The sequence below is a fragment of the Ornithorhynchus anatinus genome, chromosome 2, assembly GCF_004115215.2.
Source record: "Ornithorhynchus anatinus isolate Pmale09 chromosome 2, mOrnAna1.pri.v4, whole genome shotgun sequence".
Classification (NCBI taxonomy): Eukaryota; Metazoa; Chordata; class Mammalia; order Monotremata; family Ornithorhynchidae; genus Ornithorhynchus; species Ornithorhynchus anatinus.
This window is the reverse complement of record NC_041729.1, coordinates 96,990,562-96,991,173: the sequence shown is the minus strand read 5'-3', so window position 1 is coordinate 96,991,173 and position 612 is coordinate 96,990,562. Positions and strand designations below refer to the sequence as shown.

The window sequence follows — 612 nt, the reverse complement described above, 5'->3', positions numbered from 1 at the left end:
CTCCCCCATCTCTCGATTAATCAATCAAACATTGGTATTTGCCAAACAATTTCTCTGTGCCAAGCACGATAGTTGTGAGAACCAACTTGTGTGATCTGATTATCTTGTCTCTACCCCAGTTCTCAGCACGGTGTTTGGAATGGAATAAATGCTTAATAAATACCATCATGTTCGATCTCAGGGTCCCAAAAGCAATGAAGTACTACATACATCTCCTCTCAGTATTTCCCCTGGAGAGTTTCCAGTACTCTACCAGCCTCGACTATGAGAGGGAGAGTTGAGGAGAGGCATACCCATTCCACTCCTAGTTTGGGCAGTGGCTAGTGAGTGGAAGGAAATCTGCTACAAGTCAAAACCCCCTGTACTGGACAGCAGCGGCATGGGAGAGAGTCGGGGTGGAGACTCAAGTTTACTGAGCGGAAGGAGGCAATGGTAAACCATATTTTTATCAAGAAAACTCAATGGATCCACTACCAGAACTATTGCAGTTGGAGATGGGGCATTCTGGGGGAATGAGGTGTCCATGGAGTTGCTAAGGGTCAGAGATGACTCGACGGCATAAGGTAAGACTACATAAATATACCCCGCAGCCCTTCGTTTTCAAAGCTGAAG

General features: G+C 46.1%; 1 non-coding gene across 1 annotated transcript; it reads left to right on the top strand.

Moving 5' to 3' along the window:
• The first annotated feature begins 212 nt into the window (after positions 1–212).
• On the top strand, positions 213–350 carry LOC114809823. Its single transcript, XR_003757598.1, has one exon. It is a non-coding gene; the product is annotated as a small nucleolar RNA SNORA7 (small nucleolar RNA).
• The last annotated feature ends 262 nt before the right edge of the window (positions 351–612 follow it).